The 20,276-nt window shown below is 48.9% G+C and overlaps 1 long non-coding RNA gene across 2 annotated transcripts; it reads left to right on the top strand.

Moving 5' to 3' along the window:
- The first annotated feature begins 9,584 nt into the window (after positions 1–9,584).
- Positions 9,585–18,310, top strand: LOC127493748 (uncharacterized). 2 transcript variants are annotated; one of them, XR_007924269.2, is made up of 3 exons: positions 9,585–10,181; positions 13,387–13,851; positions 15,337–18,310. It is a non-coding gene; the product is annotated as an uncharacterized lncRNA (long non-coding RNA). The 2 variants fall into 2 exon arrangements; XR_007924266.2 differs by having other exon boundaries at positions 9,589–10,181; positions 13,450–13,851.
- Positions 18,311–20,276: the final 1,966 nt, after the last annotated feature.

Raw genomic sequence — 20,276 nt, forward strand, 5'->3', positions numbered from 1 at the left:
GCAGGCCCCGCCCACCCGCACCTCTGCCCTCGCGCGCCCCTGGCACAGGCCCCGCCCACCCTCACCTCTGCCCTCGCGCGCCCCTGGCACAGGCCCCGCCCAGCCTCACCTCTGCCCTCGCGCCCCGGCGCAGGCCTCGCCCAGCCTCACGCCCTTTGCGCAGCCGCGCACCGAGAGCGTCCGTAACGTCGCTAATTCCCGCGTGGAGGCCGCAAAGGGCGTGGGTGGCCTGCTGCCCTTAATGAAACCTTATGCGGACACCAGCGTAGGGAAAAGAGCAGTAGAAAACGAAGACCGCGACGACAGGGGTCAGCAAAGGGGAAACATTTGGCTGATCACCTAGAATCAGAATAGGAGAAGAAAGATAAACGCAGGTGGTTGTGTGGGAAGCCCGGGTTTGAGTGACAGGATTTCCAGAAGAAAAGGCGCTGGCCTGGGGGCCTCAGAACCGAGGCTCGCTGGGAGGAGGACGCTGGGAGCAGCGCCCCGAAGTTCCCTGGAAAGAGCCTGGTGGGGAAGGGCCAGGCGCCAAGGAGGGCGGAGGCCGGCGGGGTGCGCAGCCTTTGCTGTGCTGTCCGGAGAAATGGATGTGAAGATATCGTCTACTTATGAGGGTGACATGAAAGTGTTACCTTTGATTTCTTCAAGAAATGAAGCATTTCCTTCCGTGGGCGGGCGTGGGCGAGTCCTATAACATAGAGGCTAACGGAGTTTTCTGATGTTCTCATTATCACTTTAGGGTAGCTGTAGTCATTTCCACACAGTTTTGGGTTTAATGTCTTCTGGAGCTGGCACAGTTATACCAAGCAGAGGGACCCGGATGCTGCAGCCCCGGGACAAGAGGATGTGCACAAAGCGGCCGTGCTTGCTTCTGTTGGGTCATCATTAGTTCTTTCACAGCTGAACTGAAAAGTTGGTGGTTCAAGGCGAGCTGGGACTGGGTTTTGAGTCTTTGAAGTCTTTTTTTGCTTGTTTGTTTTGAGATTTATTTATTTATTTGTAAGAGTTACAGAGAGAGAAGGCGAGACAGGGATCTTCATTCTACTGGTTTACTCCCCAGATGACTGAAATGGCTGAGGCTGGGTCAGGCTCAAGTCAGGAGCTTCTTCCACGTCTCCAACATGGGAAGCAAGGGCGCAAGAGCTTGGGCCATCTTAGGCTGCTTTTACCAGGTCATTAGAAGGGAGCTGGATCAGAAGTGGAGCAACAGGGACATGAACCGGTGCCCCTTCCCAGTCTTTTAAAGAGGAGTTTGTAATGCACATTCTTTCTTAACTAGCCTTTCTGTTATCCTTCTTCAATCTGCTTTACATGAGATGTGGACAAATCCTGCTGGAACCTCCACGATTCACATTAATACAGAATCCCTGGGGCCGGCGCTGTGGCCTAGCGGGTAAAGCCGCCAGCTGCAGTACTGGTATTCCATATGAGCACTGGTTCAAGTCCTAGCTGCTCCATTTCTGATTCAGCTCTCTGCTATGGCCTGGGAAAGTAGTAGAAGATGGCCAAGTCCTTGGGCCCCTGCACCTGTGTGGAGACCCAGAAGAAGCTCCTGGCTCCTGGCTTTGGATCATTGCAGTTCCAGTCATTGCGGCCAATTGCAGAGTGAACCAGCGGATGGAAGACCTCTCTCTTTCTCTCTCTGCCTTTCCTTCTCTCTCTGTGTAACTCTTTCAAATAAATAAATAAATCTTTAAAAAAAAAAAAAAAAAGGAATACCCTCTCTACCGCAAGTGTCAAAGCAAGTTCTATGCCTTTTGTACTTCCATATGAATTCTAAGGTGGTGTTTCCTAGTTCTGTGAAGAATGTCATTAGTATTTTGATGGAGGTTGCCTTGAATCTAAGTCACTTTGGGTAGAATGGACATTTTAATAATACTGATTCTTATAATCCATTAAAGCAGGGTTTCTTTCTTTTTTTTTGGTCTGTCATTTCAGTTTCTTCAATAGAGTTGCATAGTGTTCATGGTTGTCGCTCCCCGTCTTCGTGGAGGAACGACACAGGACCCTGCGCTGTTCTTTTGTCTGCTCGGCCCTCCCCGGGTTTGCTGCTGGTTCTTCCCGGGTTGGCTACCGTCCCCTCCACCTCCGTGGAAGGGCGGTTCCCCCTGCCGCTTTCCCCACTTCCGCGGGGGAGCGGCACACCGCTGGCCGGCTCTCTCGGGAGCTGCACAGGTTTTCCTTCAGATAGATGTTCCTGGTGCATGTTGTCTCTCTCCTCCTTTATAGTCCTCTTCCACCAATCCCAACTCTGCTACCCACACGCCGAGTACGCTGCTCTCCTCCAATCAGGAGCAGGTCCCACAGTCTATTGGTTGAACTGGAGGCATCTGTGTAGAAGCTGTTTCCTCCTCTCCCAGCGCCATATTGTAGGAGAGCAGATGCATAGAATAAGTCTTAATTCCAGTAACTTAGTCTAGTCCGAGTTGCTCCCCACAGTTAGCATACAGCTCTTTGTAGTAATTCCAATGATTCTTTTTATTTCTGTGGTTTCTGTTTTTATATTTCCTTTTTCATCTCTGATTTTTATTGATTTGGGTCTTCTTTCACAATTCTGTAGTCCTGGATGATAAAATGTGACCAGAGAACACGTATGTATTAGCTACCACATAACAAAACCCTGCCTGTCCAGCGTCAGACCTTACCTCCTCCATTCTCCCTTAGGTTTTATTCTTCCCCTGCAATGCTGGAGAATCTCAGACCTCGTACAGCTCATTTCTTTATCTATGTTATTTCTTCTCCTGGAGAAGGTTAGAGTAGAGATTGGTTCTGGGTCTTGGTAGTCTTGGGTTTTCTCCAAGGCTGCACTGATGGATTAAACAAAAAAAAAAAAATAAAAAATGAAAACCACAATGACTGACAGAAATGAGGTTGATAAAGAGCAATCTGAGATGGTGAGAGCCCCTGTAGAGGGTGATCAGAGCCAGACTGACAGGTGGGGTATATGTGCAATCAAGGGGAGGACACTGCCACCTAGAGGAAGAGAAAGAACACAGCCGTTTGAGAAGAAAGGAACACTGGCTTGAATGAAAGTGGAGAAATATGCAAGGCTGAGAGCCCAGGGGCAAGGCTCCAGGTCACAGAGGATTAGTCCCAGCCCTCGAGACCTAACCAAGGAGCTTCTAGTGGATTTGCCCAGCTGGACATCAGAACTGTCTGGGCTCCATGACTTCCTTGTACCCTTCATTTCTGCCTTTGCTGAACAAAAGTCACTGTGATGGTTATCCTATGTCTGTCCCAGCATGGCACACTGGGGGCAGCTAAGTGGACTGATTAATGTCAGAGGTCAACAGATGGAAGAAAACCATACCAAGGATCCATACTTCACAATCGTCTTAAATCCCTTGACTTACATCGCATGTGGGTGATCCAGTTGAAATTCTGCCTGACACTTGAATTTTTTTTTAGTTCCTTGTATACTCTGGATTATTAATTCTTTATTAGTTACAATGGTTTGTAAATCTTTTTCTCATTCTGTCAGCTTTCTCCTCACTCTGTCAATTGTTTCCTTTGCTGTGCAGAAGCCTCTTGTTTTGACGGGAGGAAATAAAATTCCTATTGCAGATGACCTGATTCTGTATATGGAGGAACCATAAAACTCCATCAAGAGACTGTTAGAACTAATAGGTAATTCAGAAAAGTTATAAAATAACAAAATCAGCACAGAAAAATCAGTAACCTTTTTATATACTTACAATTACCTGCACCTGCCCTGCCCAGTGGGGAGCACTCTAACTGGAAGGGTGGTGACATCAACACCTGCACCCACTGTAGACACCCAGGCATCTAAGGCAGGTTACAGAGGTTTCCTTCCCACTTCTTGGGTGCTTAACCTTTCTCCTAGGCTATATGATAAGGAGAAGAATTTTATAATCATGTATTAATCCCCATTCAAAATGTTTAAGTAAAGAAAAAAGATGTAAAGCAATGACTAGAAATCAAGCATCATATGAACTCAGCAGGTGTATGTATGTGTGAGGCATGGAGGTGCAGTACAGACTCGGGCTGTTTCGCAGAGTACCCACGGGTGCATTTTCTGTGTGTGTCCCTCCCTGTTCATACTCCCAATGCCTTAGAGATCATTGTCCCTGTCCTCCCAGCACAGAGCACAACACAAGAAGATTCAGAGAAGGAAATGATGGGCTAAAGCAAGGGATGGGAGATGAGGTTCTTTGTGAGTTTCGCAGGGTTTTTTTTTTCCTTTTTTTAGAATGAAGTTTTTGTTTTGCTTATTTTTCTTCTAACAGAACAATAGGTTAGACCTTGGGACTGGGACAGAGAGGAGGAAAGCAGCCTAGATTTTCAGAACAGAGAGCAGGGAGTGGGGTCACTGTATCCTCAAGGGCTGGCCTTGAGTTGAGGAGGAGGATGACGTTTGCCAGAACACTGGAGTCACCAGGGAGAGAACTCAGCACCCAGCTCATTTCCAGGGAGAACCACCTACCTGCTCACTCACTCTCTCTGTAAGGATTAGAATTGGAGCTTCACCGATTTGGTCTGAAATACACTTTATTAAAGGGATAGTAATAGTTTCAGAGAATCGCTAGGAAACTAGGCACCCAGGATGTGAAACCAGGAAGAATGCAGCAGTCCATTGAAATAGAGCAGCCGACACTGCCGCGTCCTTTGGGAAGGACACTTGAGCCCACTCTGAGTGACAGACCCTGGAACTTCACCTGTGACACCACTGGCCCTGGAAACTGGAACTCTCAATGGCACAGTGTTCTGCTACCCTGGACACTGTTAAGCATCCTGAGATGGGGATATTATGATGTTGCGGGGGCCAGGCTGAATTTCTCCCACGCCTGCTCCTTGGTTCGTCGTGGGCACCCTCATGCCTGTCCCTTGTGTGTGGCTCAGGCACACTTCTCTTGCCTTCTATTTCATGTGGTCCAGACTCAGACCCACTCACACCAAACTGCACCAAACTGCACCAAACCTCTAGTGGGAATCAGGTTGTCGCCCAGGAAGGCAGAGCCCACCCACCCAAGCCAAACATGCTGCCGATGACGAAGACAGTAACAGGAACAATGACAGCAAGCAGATAACGCGAGGCTACCATGCATTACACACTGGCTCGAAACACTTCACACATAATAATGCACTCAATCCCACAAGCCCCATGAGACGCTTACCACTGTTACCCCCTGTTCAAATGTCCAGGGGCACTCTAAGAAGCCAGAGATGGTTGCTTTGTAGCAGGGATTTAAAGGAGATAAGCTGTTGGGTGATACAATCTTATGTATGTATGTGGTCTGCTGTTGACCAATATGTTATTATGTGGCACAGGACTTGTATTTGCTTTAAAAATACTAAGGCTCTTAATATTTATTTCTCTTACCAAAAGAGCTACAGAAACACACTAGAAAACGAGATAAAATATGAAAACCTAAAAACATTTCAAGGAGAGAGCCACGCGTTTTTCTTTTTACATAGCCCTCCTGTCTCCCTCTTGCTCTGCCCTCCCTTTGTTCTAGATCAAGACCCAGAGAATACTTGGTGCACTGCCAATAGGTGAGTGCCTGGTCCCCTGCAGTGCTTCAGGCCAGGTTCAAAGTCAGTGGGGACTGCGAGGCTCTCCCTCGGACAGTATTTCCAGTGGCTTGCAGGCAGTGCAGGTTCCTCCCACCTGGCTCTGAGAAGATGGCATCCCCCAGTCACCGGCTGCGGGAGTCACTGGTGGTGTCCTGCCAGCTGCTGTGGGGTTGCACTGTGTCCACTGCTCCGTGGAGGCTCTCTTCTTTCTGTATACCATCCACTGCAAATTTCTCTCCAACTTCCCCTGAGAAAGGGGTTCCTCCCATTCTGGTATCTTCCCAAGGTCAAAATTGGCACACCTCTCCCTTATTAGGGATCCAATAGATCCCTATTGGATCTCCCTGGGAACATTCTTGATGAAGCAGTGAGAACTGTTCATTCAGGAGCCTGTGCTGTGGCGCAGCAGGTTAATGCCCTGGCCTGCAGTGCCGGCATCCCCATGGGTGCCAGTTCAAGTCCCAGCTGCTCCACTTCTGATCCAGCTCTCTGCTATGGCCTGGAAAAGCAGTGGAAGATGGCCCAAGTCCTTGTGCCCCTGCACCCACGAGGGAAACCTGAAGGAAGTTCCTGGTTCCTGGCTTCAGATCAGTGCAGTTCTGGCCGTTGCAGCCATCTGGGGAGTGAACCAACGGATGGAAGACCTCTCTCTCTGTCTCTACCTCTCTCTGCAACTCTATCTTTTAAATAAATAAAATAAATCTTTTAAAAATAAATTTAAAAAACTATTCATTCCATTCATCTCAACCATGGGGTTGTTTGGGGAATGAACCAGTGGATGGAAGATAGTTGAGGAAAAGCCCTTGCATGATTGGATTGTGAGTGAATCAGCCACTCTTCATGGACACCGTTTCTACATGAAAGAACAGTTTTCAGGGCTGGGGTTGAGGCACAGCAGGCTAAACCACAGCTTGCATTCCAGCATTCCATATTGGAGTGCTGATTGGAGTCCCAGCAGCTCCGCTTTCAACCCAACTCCCTACTAATGGTGTCTGGAAAAGTAGCAGATGATGGTTCAAGTGCTTGGGCCCCAGCCACCCATGTGGGAGACCCAGAGGGAGTTCTGGGCTCCTGACTTCAGCCTGGCCCTGGCTGTGGCGGCTGTTTGGGGAATGAACCAGTGGATGGAAGATAGTTCTCTCAATATCTCTCACTATCTATCTATCACTCTGTCTTCCAAATAGATGAAAATTAAATAAGATTTGGGGCCGGCACTGTGGCATAGTAGGTAAAGCTGCCACCTGCAGTGCCGGCATCCTATATGAGTGCCAGTTCGAGTCCCGGATGCTCCACTTCCAATCCGGCTCTCTGCTATGGCCTGGGAAAGCAGTAGAAGATGGCCCAAGTCCTTGAGCCCCTGCACCCACGTGGGAGACCTGGAGAAAGCTCCTGGCTCCTGGCTTTGGATCAACCCAGCTCCTGCCATTACAGCCAATTGGAGAGTGAACCAGCGGATAGAAGACTTCTCTCACTGCTTCCGCCTCTCTGTAATTCTGCCTTTCAAATAAATAAATCTTTTTTTTTTTTTTTTGACAGGCAGAGTGGACAGTGAGAGAGAGAGACAGAGAGAAAGGTCTTCCTTTGCTGTTGGTTCACCCTCCAATGGCTGCTGCAGCCGGCGCACTGCAGCCAGCGCACCGCGCTGATCCGCTGACAGGAGCCAGGTGCTTATCCTGGTCTCCCATGGGGTGCAGGGCCCAAGCACTTGGGCCATCCTCCACTGCCTTCCCGGGCCACAGCAGAGAGCTGGCCTGGAAGAGGGGCAATCTGGACAGAATCCGGTGCCCCGACCGGGACTAGAACCCGGAGTGCCAGCGCCTCAGGCAGAGGATTAGCCTATTGAGCCACAGCGCCGGCTAAATAAATAAATCTTTACAAAAAAAGAAAATAAATAATACTTAAAAAATGAAAATCACCACCACACTGTAGAAACTCCTACCTGGGCATATGGCAGATATATTTTTGAAAATGAACCAAGTGAGCCTTTCATTTCCAGAAAAACAACCAATGGAATTTGTTGGCACAACATTAGTGCTTTCAAGCAAATATTATAATCTTATGTCTCCCACTATAATTTGGTGGGTTCCCAAAACTTACAGGTTTTAATGATGAGATCATGGTGCTATTAACAAATGTGACAAATGTCTGATAAATGTGTGTGTGATGTATAATGTGCATATATATTCATGTGTATGTATATATATGATAATGAAATATGTCAGCATTTAGAAGATGTGCATAACTCAGTGAACCAATATTTTCTAATGACCAATAAATGAAGTTACAAAATCATACTTGGATAAAAGATCCATTCAAATTTCAAGACTGACCAATTGATTCTATCATAACAGAATACGAAGAATGCACTGACAATGGTTTCAGACCTTAACTAACCTTTCAGAAATTACCACTCATTGAACTCTGACAGCATATGAAAGAAAAATATCCACACTTACTTTTAAAGGCTATTACTATATTCCTTCCCTTTCCAACTACTTTTCTGTGGGAGGCTGGATCTTCTTCCTATCTTAACCAAAATAACACACGGGCAACGCACTGAATGCAAACTTTCAAGAGTCCAGTTGTCTTCTTTGAAGTCACACAATAAACAACTAAATATAAATAAATATTGATATATAGTGTGATATGCTTTTCACTAGTTTTTTAATACACATAGATAATTATTTTTAATTTTTTAAAATACAGGGAATGAGTGTAAACTCCCACATTGGAGTTTACCATAGTGAAGTGTCTGGATTTGATTACTGGATGCGGAGGCTCCAGCTTCCTATTAATGCAGACCCTGGGGGGTAGTGGTGATGGCTCAAGGGACTGAGTCTCTGCCACCCACCTAGGAGACCTGAGCTGAGTTCCCAGCTCCTGGCTTCAGCAGTAGGCATTTCAGGATTGAACCAGTGGATGAGCTCACTTGCTCATCTCGCTCACTTTCTTTCTGTGTGTGTGTGCATGTGTGCGTCTCCCTGTCTCTGCCTCTCAAACAAATAAAACTTTAAATGTGCTAATATGGAGGCCAGCATTGTGGCATAATGGATTAAGCCGCTGCCTGTGAAGCCAGCATCCCATATGGTCACTGGTTCAAGTCCCAGCTGCTCCACTTCCAATCCGGCTCCCTGTTAATGCACCTGGGAAAGCAATGGGAGTTGGCCCTGCATCTGCATGGGAGTAGGTGGATGAAGCTCCTGGCTCCTGGATTCAGCCTGTCCCAGTCCTGGCTGTTTTTGCATTTGGAGAGTGAGCCTGGGGATGAAGTGTCTCTCCCTCCCTCCTTCCCTCCCCCCCCCCATACTGCCTTTCAAATAAATTCAATAAATCTTTTGAATGTGCTAATATTAATTTATTAATGCTATTTTAAGTGAGTTAACAAATATTTTAAATTTTTTAATTTCAAATATTGTAAATATGGATAGATACAACCTGTAAAAGCCCTCTGGAGTAGTCCATAATTTCTTTCTTTTTTTTTCTTTCTTTCTTTTTTTTTTTTTTTTGACAGGCAGAGTGGACAATGAGAGAGAGAGACAGAAAGAAAGGTCTTCCTTTGCCGTTGGTTCACCCTCCAATGGCCGCGCTGATCCGATGGCAGGAGCCAGGTACTTCTCCTGGTCTCCCATGGGGTGCAAGGCCCAATCACTTGGGCCATCCTCCACTGCACTCCCTGGCCACAGCAGAGAGCTGGCCTGGAAGAGGGGCAACCGGGACAGAATCCGGTGCCCCGACCGGGACTAGAACCCGTTGTGCCGGCGCCGCAAGGCAGAGGATTAGCCTAGTGAGCCGTGGCGCCGGCGTCCATAATTTCTACAAGTATAATAGGGTCCTGACAACAAAAAGGTTGAAATTCTGGGACCGCAGGGACGCCACAGGCTGTCCTAATGCAGGTGGGCCACCAGGTGGCAGCACGCGCCTTTGACAATCCTGAGCCGCCTCTCACCCACAGGGGTCTCCCATCACTCCTCCCTACTTCCTTTTCTCTGCATTCTCCGGAGTTGCACAACTTCCTAATTACAGGAAATAACAGTCTTGCAAACGTAAGATATATCAGAAACAAGTCAGTCTTTTTATTTTGCCAGCGTTTATCAGATGCCTCTCATACTCGGAGCTTGTCGTCCAGGGATGAGCAAAGTGTTTAGTAGTCTAGCGAAGGAGACAGACTCAAGGGCCGGCAATTACAAGGCCAGCCCGGCAGTGTTTGTGGAAACCCTTTATTTTCTACAAAGCCCTGTGTACTTCAAAGGGATTCCTGTGCAGCCTGGGGAGTCAACAGCAAGATACCCCGAGGGATCCGGAACCTTCAGGCGGGCATAATGAGCACAAAAGCCAGATTCAACAAGAGATGGCAGTGGAGGAGTATTTCCTACTTGGATTTTCATATTTTTAAAGATTTATTAATTTATTTCAAATAGCAATGGAATGAAAAGGAGAGACAGAGAAAAACCTTCAACTGTTGCTTCATTCCCCAATGCCACAGTAGCCGTGCTGGGTCAGGCCACAGCCAGGCACCAGGAACTCTACCCAGATTTCTCACTTAGATGGCGATTGTCCGCTCTTTTCCCAGAGACCTTAGCAGGGAGCTGGATTAGAAGTTGTGCAGCTGGGACTCAACTGGCTCTTTGGGACCGGATATCTGCATGGTAAGCAGCAGCTTAACCCATTGTTTTCTGAGATGTTCATCAGCATCTGCATTTTCACAGTCTGCTGTGTTGTCTTAGACATGTGTATAACTTGTCATGTTGTCAGTGGACCAATCTATTTGTGTATATAAGTGTTCCCCAAAAGATTCCAATTTTTATAATTATACATGTTTCAAGAGACATCGTATCCATGCATGTTTTGTATGTCCATTATTAATTGTGGAAGTGTCTCCAGGTTGTATTCCTGTAAAGGGAATTGCTGGACAAAAGTCTTTATACTTGTGTGATTATGTTGTTTCTGCTCTGTCATCTGGCAAAGATTTTACGATTCACATTCCTTGCCATTGATGAGAATATTCTACTCGCCATCCTCTTGCTGAAACTGGGCAGTCCTGTGCCTACCACTTCCTTTTGCCCTTATTTAATCCCTGGTTGTGAGATTTCCTCGAATCAAGTTTCACTCAGTTGGTCTGGAAAAGCTGCAGTCAGTATGGTTTTCTCTGTTCTCTTGTATTTGGTGACTGTTCCATTTTCTCAGATAATCTGAGCCGATAGCAGTGAAAACACATCACTCTTGCTTGGTGGACACCACCGCATGTTGGGTTCCCGCAATGTTCTGGTATCTTGGGTGAGGACTGGTTCACAGGAGAGTCTGAGAAAAGGTCGGTGGCTCAAACCCCGTGATGATGTTTTAGTCTTCAGAAGACTTTGTTGTCACCTAAGTTGTTTTTGTGGCTTCTGATCCTGGAGCTGCTCTGTCTTTCAGGCAGGGAGCGCCCCCTGTCGTCCTCAGGTCCTCCCAGTCTCCTTGGTATGTGGGTGCTGCTGGGTGGCTGTGAGGTTCAGTGACTGCACATTTTCACCCCTGATATGGTCAGTGATTTCTCCCTGTCCTTTCCAGATGTCCCTGGTCTCCCTGCACACTACTGGGTGAGACTTCTTTGAGCCAACTAATACACCATCTGGAGTCTGGGGGGTATTCCTAGGGCTTGCAGATGAAGGCACATGCAGCCAGTTTACTAACTGCTCTCACTCCAGGTCGGTGCATCTCAATATGCCATATTAAACATACAGCCACAGAATGCCACCAACATTTTGATTTGGAGCAGTTGCATCCTGACTTTAAAAAATTAACAGACATTATTGTATAGGGCAGTTATAGATTTACAGATAAACTCAGCAGACAGTACAGAAGGTTCCCACATTTCCCTCGTTGCCTCCCACACTTTCCCTTTGTATTACTGTGGTACATTTTTATAATTGATAAGCCAGTATTCATATATTAATATTAACTAAGCATCATAGTTTACATTATAGTTAATTCCTCGTGTTGAGGTTTTATAGTCTTATACATTATAGTTCATTCCTTCGTGGGGTTTTACAAATGCATGTCATGAATCCCCATCTCAATATCTAGAGTGGTTTCATCATAAAGAATACCTGTCTTTCACTGTTTATCCCTTCTGTCCCCCTCCACCCTAGGTGACCACTGATATTTTTACTGTCTCTTTAGTTTTGACTTTTTCTACAATGTCCTATAGCAGATAGCTGCAGTCATACAGTATATAGATTTTCAGAGCTATCTAACTATTTTTTTAAAGACTTATTATTTATTTGAAAGAGTTACACAGAGAGAGGAGAGGCAGTAAGAGAGAGAGAGAGAGAGTGAGCTTCCATCATTGGTTCACTCTCCAGTTGGCTGCAGTGGCCAGAGCTGCACTCATCTGAAGCCAGGAGCCAGGAGTTTCCTCCATGTCTTTCTACATGGGTGCAGGGGCCCAAAGACTTGGGCCATCTTGTACTGCTTTCCCAGGCACATTAGCAGAGAACTGGATTGGAAGTGGAGCAGCCGGGACTTGAATTGGCATTCATATGGGATGGCGGCACTAAAGGTGGCCCCTTAGCTGCTTCACCACAGCACTGGCCCCTCATATTAACTATTTAAAATTCTTGGGGCTGGTGCTGTGGTGTGCAGGAAAAGCTGTCACTTGCAGTGCTCGCATCCCTTATGGGCTTCAGTTTGGGTCGTGGCTGCTCCACTTCCAATCCAGCTCCTTACTTATCCCTAGGAAAGCAGTGGAAGATGGCTCAAATGCTTGGGCCCCTGCACCCATGTGGGAGACCCCGCTGAAGCTCTTGGCTTTGGCTTGACCCATTCTTGGCTGTTGCAGCCACCATGTGGGGACTGAACTAGCAGTTGGAAGACACACACCTCCTCACCCCCGTCTCTGCCTCTTTCTCGCTTTAACTCTGTCTTTCAAATAAATAAATAAATCTTTAAAATTAAAAATAAACTAAAATTCCTTAGTGCTTTTTCATGGCTTGCTAGCCTACTTCTTTTTATTTCTGAATATTATTCCATGGCATTGAACATACCACAATATATTTTATCTTTCACTTAATGAAGAATATCTTGGTTACATACAGTTCTTGACAACTTGAATAAACCTGCTATAAATACTCATGCAAGTTTTTAAAATGTACTTAAGGTTTCATACATTTGCATAAATATCTAGGACAGCAATGGCTTTGTCATGTGATAAGACTCTCTTTAACTGTGAGAAACTTCCAAAGTGTCAACTATCATGGCTGTATGATTTCACATTTCCAACAATAGTGAGAGAAAGTTGTTGTTGTTTTTCAATCTTTAAAATTTGATTTAGTTATACAAGTTTCATGTATTTCATATATACAGATTTAGAAACATAGTGAGATTTTCCACCCTCCCTTCCCTCTCCACGCTCCAACCTTTCTTCCTCCTCCCTCTCCCACTCCCACTCTGAATTTTTACAAAGATCTACTTTCAGTTTACTTAATGATCATAAAATTAACTATACACTAAGTAAAAGAGTTTGAGAAATAGCATGAAGCAAAAAATCCACTGTCCTTCAAAAGAAGAGACAAGGGCAGTAAACAATCATTAAATCTCAGAATGTCCATTTTACTCCAATACATTACATTTTACATACTCTAATAGTTACCTCGGAGCATGGAAAACATATGGTATCTGTCTTTTTGGGACTGGCTTATTTCACTAAGTAAAATGGTTTTTAGTTGTGTCCATTTTGTTGCAAAAGACAGGATTTCATTTTTTTTACAGCTGAATAATACTCCATAGTGTGTGTGTGTGTGTGTGTGTGTATGTTATATAATTTCTTCATCCAGTCAACAGTTGATAGATATCTGGATTGATCATCATGCACAGGGGACAGATCACAGAGAGAGTGTGGACACGAGCGGATACTGCTGACTGTCTTTCTGTTATCAGAGCCGAGGCTGCATTCTCCTCGAGGGATGAGGAACCCTCCCCAGCTACAGGGAGTGCCCCGAAGTTCCGGCCAAGGATATGGGGGACCTCATGTCATCAGTCGCCACTTCGATGTCCTAAGTGCCCTGAAGCACAAGTTTACCAAAGGAAAACCACAGGCCAGCAGGGGGAAACTCGCATGCAAATTCCCTGGCATGAGTATTATGAAAGGAAAGGAAAACCACACTCCAGCAAGTGGAAACTCGCATGCAGATTCTCTGGCCAGCAGGTTGAGACAAGCCAGAGCCCAGCACGTGGGAACTGGCATGCAGATTCCCCGGCCAACAGAATATCAAGATACTGCAGTCAAGCCCGGAGGGAAACTCATGCGGATACTGCAGCCTTCAAGGCTAGGATGGAGAGGTAGTCACGTCTGTTCATCTTTGCTGCCTTTGTTCCTTATTACTCCCTACTTGGCCTTCTAGCTTATTCTGTCACCAGGCTTCTTCTCTCCTACGGTGATTGGGACCTCTATCAGGTGTTACCTCCACTGCCCGCAGCCACCACCCTGTCCTGTCTGTCACCTGTTTGCACTCTCAGCACTGCTGGGCTCTCCCTGCTGCCACCCCATCTTCCTTATCAGTCCACAGCAAACCCAGCCCCATATCCTCGGTGTGATTTCTGGGAGCTTGCCTGAAAGCACACACACTTTCTTGGCTTCCTTGTTTCCCATTTCCTGCTTCCCCAATCCATCCGATGCCTGCTTCTTCTGGGAGCCCTGTCTTCATAAGTCATTTGGACATGCATCTTCTCCGGTGTCCTTCTGAGAGCCTCATGCAATCCTACACCCTTTATTTCCATATGTGAATTGGAAGTGCTAAAACTGAGGAGGAAAACTCTGATTCCAAAAATGAACTGGAACGTGGGCCACAGGGGAGAGATCTCTATTGGTCTGGAGTAGGTTTTTCTTCCCAGAAATGCACACCTGTGCTAAACTGCCAGGGGCTTCACCTGACTCAGCACCTGCACCTCATGGGCTCATTTGAGCTGGTGTAGGAGGAGTAGGAGTAGGATCGGGAGGACCAGGTGGCACTCTAAAGGGAAGTCAGCTCCACGTACACAGAGAGGCCAAGATTTCAAAGGGCACAGGGCATTATGTGCTGAGCAATTCTGGCCTCCATATTTAAGTCCTAAGAGCACTTCTGTATGTTCAGTGAAGAATCTAGAATAATGGACTCAGTTGAATCGGAATCAAGGAACCTAGTAGAGTTTCAAGAAAGGGAGTGATTACATGATGATGTCAGAGAGAAGACTGATTCTTCAAGGCCAGGGGGAAGGAGACGCATGCTAGGAGAGAGGGGGAATGCAACAGGCATGGTGCGACAGGGCAGGTCAACCGAGCAGTCTCAGAGTCAACACTGGGTGAGCTCTGAGTCAGCAGGGACTCTGACCAGCACTAAAAAGTATGATTTACATTGGAAAGGTGGGATTCAAGCATTGGCCCTTTAAAAGAATTCCTCTGACAAGCACCTGGGGTTAGAAGGACTATGGAGCCATAGAACTATGACAGAACTGTCTCTGTGTGGAGTCCCCTCCTTCCTGTAGCAAAGTCAGCTAGATGGAAGCTAAGACCATCACAAGCAGGTGCGAAAGGCCAAAGGGGTCAGGAGAACTTGGGTGAGAGCACCCACCCTGGTTTGGGAAGGCCGAGGGCCCTAACTCTGCCCCACAGGCTGGGCTGTCAGCTCAGGTCAGGTCAGTTGTGCCTTTCAGCAGCCCGAGACGCCCCGTCAGCCCTTCCTCTCTGCAGGAGCTCAGTCTCTCTCTGGGCTCTGTAACCTTGGAGCATTGGCTGCATCAGCTCTCAGCAGGACCTGACCCATTCATTTTCTTCTCTCCCTCTCTTAGATGCCACTGCTGCTGGAAGCGTAGAAAGATAGCGCCGATTTATGTAAGAAAAAGTAGCTCAAACCGCAGCTCGGGGTAAATCCCAGACAGAGCACGAAGAGAGGACTTTGACCACCATGAACCACTCTTGATGGTTTCCACCACGGGAGGCTGGGGGATGAGAGCTGTGACTGTCTTTCAGACTCTGACTGGGTAAACACCCACAGAGACCAAGGCCTGAATGCAGAGACATTACAGAGAGACTCACCTTGCCCTGTCACCTGCCTCCTGCAGAGACCCGGGGACTGAGGAGCAGGAAGAGACCTCGGATGATCCCAGATGCCCAAGGCCACGGGCGGGCTGTGCTAGGTGTGGGCGGTCTGCCACTAGCGCTCCTGCTGATGAGGGTCAGCCTGGGTGTAACCCTCGGGATGATCTGCCTCCTGCACGGGCGCTCCACTGAGCCGGACAGCTGACCCGACTCCTCCCACGGTCAGTGTTCCCACAGATAAGACAACATTGAGAAGGAGACATTTGGGGTAGAGGTGATTAAAAGGATCTGCTTCTTTGCTGCTTTTGAGCTGCAAACATCTCATGTTTTGTGGTCTGTGGGGTGGTGCATGCTGACTGGTCTGCGGATGCTGGGTGGGGTCTGGCTCAGTGGCCTGTGTGCTGAAGTTACCTGGTGATTGCCTCGTGTTGAGGTTCAGGTGCTTCACTGAGCCACGCAGGGCCTGCTGGGTGCTTCCTGCCGCGTGCCCTCTGCAGGCCAAGGACGTCCTGTGTGCCTGCCAGTCTCCCTAAAGCCAGGCTTTAGGGTGGGTCAGCTGTAGATGAGCTGCCTGCTGGATCTGTCCATTGTGGAGGCGCGTTGTTCTCTCTGATTATTAAGAACTCCGGAGCAGGTGGTGCCCCAGAGCTGAAGCGGGAAGTGAGTGGGCAGTGGCTCTCCCTGAGTTCCTGGCTGCTCCCCAGGAGGCCGAGTCCTGGCCTGCGGTGGGGATATGGAAAAACAGGGTTTGATGGGAGCAGTTCCGGGACGTGGGTGTGGATGGGTAGGATGAGACCAAATTGATGGATGAGGAGGACAGCAGTGACGGCCGTGTGGGGCTCCAGGAGAGCAGGCGAGGTGCACTCCTGCCTGAGGACAGGACACAGGACAGCTGCTCTCCAGGCGGCCCTGAACATCCCCGAAACAGTGTCCATGGGCATTGGGAGGGGCAATTGCAAAGTGGAAAGGAGCACTGTTCTGGGTTGGGGGCAGGAACTTGACCTGGGGTGGGAGCCTAAAACCCGGAACGCGCAATTGGGCCTGACCCCACGTGGTCCAAGCTCGTTCTCCCCTGCAGGAGCCTGAGACAGCAGTGCCTCCTGCGCCTGTGGATGAAGGGTCCCTGAGTCCTGAGTGTCCCTGGGAAAGGTGTGGATAGGAGTCCTGGGAGGAGCGGGGGCCCATGAAGGCCTCGGCGTCCTGGGCTGAGCAGAGCTGCCTGTGTTGGTGTCTATGTGTCAGGTGAGAGCTCTGTGCTGAACCGGCCCTCCGCCCAGTCTCAGGGACCAAGTCCTGGAGTCCAAGCTCAGCCCCCTTCTCAGGCTGCCGCTTGCAAACCAAACTCCTCTGGCTCGGGAGCTCTGGGCGTGTCCAGCAAGCCCAGCCCAGAGCCAGAGAGACCCTCCGAGCATCCGAGCATCAATCCCAAGGTGCTGGGGGCTCGGTGTCTGCTCCCGTCCCGCCGCGTCCTGGTTTAGGGGAGAAGACGGCTCTGGCCGTGGGCTACGGGCCGCTCTGGTCCCCGGGTCCCTGCTGCCTCCTCACCAGGGACCTCACAGCCGCGACCCTCGCCCCCTTTCCTGCCCTCAGCCCCAGGATTCCAGGTTTCTAGAGCAGCCGCAGCCGCAGCCGCATCACGGAAGTCGCCCAAAATGTGATCACCGAGCTGTGGGTCCCTGTCCGCGGCGAGTCCCCTGGCCTGTGCGGCTGCGCCAGTCCGTGGCGTCCGAGGTTCCGGGTCCGCGGCCGGGGCCCTGCCACCCACAAGTCACTCCACACACCCACCCCCATCCCATCTGCCCTCACTGACCCCCGGGGTGTTAAGTCTCCTCTAAAAAGACCCCCGCCATGGGTACCAGAACTCGACTTTCCTCTCCCGGACCTCTTGTCCCCGGCGGTGCCCGGAGTCTGCGGACTGCACCGCACCCATGGAGAACCGCGCTGCGCCACGCGCCCCTTCCCTCTCGTCCCCTTCCCAGTCTCTGGGTGTTGGCCCTTCCCGGGGGGTCCAACGCCATAAAACACTCGCTTTCCCCTAGGTCTCGTTCTGGAGGTGCAGGGAAGGTGGCTGAGGAGGGAGGGACGGGGAGGGGCAGGGGGAGGAGGACACCTGGTTTTGGGGGACACTTCAGACGCCCTTCCCCGTGCGTCCAGGGAGACTGAAACCCTCACTGCTTTCCTTACGGAGCTCCTTGATGCACTTGTTTGGACTTAGTTCTTAGGGGACTTCTTGTCATTGTTGCGGGGATGATGGGGAGGAGAGGATTTTGCGTTCTTACAGTGTGTCCAGGACCCACCTCTCTCAAGGCTCTTTCCCCCCACCCTGAATCCCTCACCTACTGCATGCACGCACCCAGGAACCGGCACGGTGCTCCTGTCCTCACTGGTACTGACCGGCACCCAGCATTTTCGCCTTTCTTTCTTGGAACTCTCCATCTTTGGTCAATGTCTGCCTAGTCCTGCTCATGGAGATGTCTGTATCCAACCCCCCCCCCCCTTTGACCCCACAAGGAGCAGCATGCAACCCGAGGTGGGGCAGCCAGATCAAGTCTGGGAGCCATGCCAATGGTTGTGTGCCCTGTGCTGACACTGTAGACACAGGTGATAAAACTGTTTTCAGATAAATAAAACAAATAGAGTTTTTAAAAATATAAAAAACTTTGCTGTGTAAAAATATAAAAATGCCACAGTGTTATTCACTGATTCTTTTCCCATTATTTTCAAGTTCATTAAAAGTTAGGACAAAATGCAATGTGTAATACTTAATGAATACACAGTTTAATAAATATTTCTCTCTTATCTCAATATTCTTTATGCTGCATTCCAGTTTTAAAAAGATGTATTTATTAATTTATCTATCTATCTGAAAGGCTGAGTTACAGAGAGGCAGAGGGAGAGGGAGAGGGAGAGAGAGAGAAAGGAGAGAGAGAGAGAGAGAGAGAGAGAGAGAGAGAGAGAAAGAGAAAGGAAGGTCTTCCATTATCTGGTTCACTCCCCAAATGGCTGCAATGGCCAGAGGTGTGCCGATCCAAAGCCAGAAGCCAGGAGCTTCTTCTGGGTCTCCCATGCAGGTGCAGGAGCCCAAGGAGTTGGGCCATTTTCTACTGCTTTCCCAGGGCATAGCAGAGAGCTGGATCAGAAGTGGAGCAGCCAGGACTTGAACTGGCACCCATATGGGATGCTGGCACTGCAGGTGGCAGCTTTACCTGCTACGCCACAGCAACTAGTGGGATTCCTGTTCAACCTCAGGACTCCTCCGTGAGCCAGCTGCTCATCCATGAAACCCAGGGCACTGTGGGATCCCGAGAGAGAAGCCTTTACCAGGCAAGAGTGACACGTTTTCTCCACTATTGGCTGAGGGAAGAGACCAGGTGGTCCTACAAGAGACAAGAACAAAGAAAATCATTTCAATTGCAACTTTCCCAGGATGCTGGTGAAGGTAGGCTGATGAGCTTAAACTCATCTAAGGAAGTCTTTCGGTGAAGGGTTAATTGTTGATAAAATACATGGTAGTGATTGATGCTATTCAGTGTTGGAAGGAGAGTGGAAGAAAGAACATTCTCATCAAATGATTGGAAACATGAATTGGTAAATCCTCCTTATAAGGCAAGGAATCAGCAAAATAAGAAAGGTTAAACCCTTTCATCTTTTTATCTACCAAGTTTCCTTATAGGAATGCATGTCTGCATGGCCAACTGCATCCCACTGGCCCAGCCTCCCCGTGCCCCTGGCCTCTCTCCTTGTCCCCGGGCTTTCTTTCCACGTCGATGTGTCATTCTTCTAGTGTGTCTTTGCCTGCCTGCCTTCTCCCTCCCTCCCTCCCTCCCTCCCTCCCTCCCCAGTGCTTTGCCTGTCTCTCTCTTTCCCTCACACTGTCTCCTCTCTACTTCTCAGGGTCTCTGTCTTTGCCCCTTTTCTAGACTAGGATCATGTAGAAGAAATAGTGGTCAAGGGAGGCCTGAGCCTTAGCCCTGTGGCTGCATGCAAAACTCCCCTTCTCTGTTCCTGGGCTGTGGGGGGTGCCGGTGAGTGGGAGGAGAGGGACAGCAGGCCAGGAGCAGGTGGCTCTGGGGCAAGTACTAATTTTCCAGAAGCTTAGAGCCAAGCACAGAGCCAGAGCAGGCCCCTAATTACAGCAGAGCTCTGAGAAAGGGGAAGGTGTCATTAGGTGGTAGGGGAGATGGAGCTCCTGGGGGGTGTGGCGGGGACTGAGTAAGAAGCAGGTCCCTGTGAGTAGAGAGCCAGGGGCTCCCTCTGCGAGGCTGGGAGTGCTCAGTGCCTAAGAGGAAGCAGCTGCTAACATGGCGGGGGGGGGGGGGGGCGCAAGCTGGGGGGAGGTTCCTGCACTAGGGGATTTCCCTGGTGCTCAGCTCATACCCACTTCTTCAAAGAGCCTAATTTTTTTTTTTAAATATTTACTTACAGAGAGATAGAGAGAGAGAGGGAGAGAGAATGGAGAGAGAATGGAGATCTTTCCCAAATGGCTGCAGCAGCCAGGGCTGGGCCAGGTGGAAGCCAGCAGCCAGGAGCTTCATCTGGGCCTCCCACATGGGTGGAAGGGATCCAAGTACTCTGGCCACCTTCTGCTGATTTCCCAGGTGCAACTGTAGGGAGCTGGTTGAGAGGAGTTGAACCGGCCAATAGTCTGCCTTTTGAGACACCAAATTAAAATTCTCCTATTCTGTTCTTC

The sequence above is a fragment of the Oryctolagus cuniculus genome, chromosome 7 (assembly GCF_964237555.1).
Source record: "Oryctolagus cuniculus chromosome 7, mOryCun1.1, whole genome shotgun sequence".
In the NCBI taxonomy this organism is placed as follows: Eukaryota; Metazoa; Chordata; class Mammalia; order Lagomorpha; family Leporidae; genus Oryctolagus; species Oryctolagus cuniculus.